The 704-nt window shown below is 32.1% G+C and overlaps 1 long non-coding RNA gene across 2 annotated transcripts in view; it reads left to right on the forward strand.

Annotated features, from left to right (window-relative positions):
* LOC106872923 (uncharacterized) overlaps positions 1-704 on the forward strand; it is a 391,770-nt gene that overhangs the window by 78,538 nt on the left and 312,528 nt on the right. The gene's annotated exons all lie outside the window — the stretch shown is intronic.

Below are 704 nucleotides of genomic sequence, written 5' to 3' on the forward strand. Positions count from 1 at the left end.
CATTGGATTTCTAGAAACCGTCAACAATCGATATATATTTAAAACATTTTAACTGTAATTTAGCACAATATTTTGTACCTTGTAGCTATAGACTTTTAGTAAATAGCTTATCAATATTATTTTGTTACAATTCCGTTTGTAAATAGATGTGATTTCTTTCAAATATTCTTTCTTGTGTTTCATATCTGTATAAACATTGCTTTGTAAACTTCTCTGGTATTTTCCATTATTCTTTCAATCTATTTTCCTGGTTTCCCAGTGTTCGGACGGTTATATCGACTGCAGTGATATATAATTTTTTTTTTTTTTTGCTTTTATAATATTTATTTCAATATGAACGGCGTCAATCTCAATAATCTTGGATCTCATTATGGAACTCCCTTCCCTCCGATAAACTATGAAAATATATTCGAAAGACACATAAACAGGAACACACTAATGCACGTGCGCACGCACACACACATACACACACAAAAGCATGCATGTGTACGTGCATATGTATGTGTACAGTCTGTAATTTCCACTTTACGACAACGCTGATACAGTTCAATAATGTCGTCTACTATTTCTGTTTAGCTAAGAAAGCAATTCTCAGCGTTATACGTAAGTATATTTAAAAATTTAAAAACCTAGAATTAGAATTTTATATATGTGCGTGTGTGTATGTGTGTGTGTGTGTGTGTGTGTGTGTGTGTGTGTGTGTG

The sequence above is a fragment of the Octopus bimaculoides genome, chromosome 6 (assembly GCF_001194135.2).
Source record: "Octopus bimaculoides isolate UCB-OBI-ISO-001 chromosome 6, ASM119413v2, whole genome shotgun sequence".
NCBI classification, from domain to species: domain Eukaryota; kingdom Metazoa; phylum Mollusca; class Cephalopoda; order Octopoda; family Octopodidae; genus Octopus; species Octopus bimaculoides.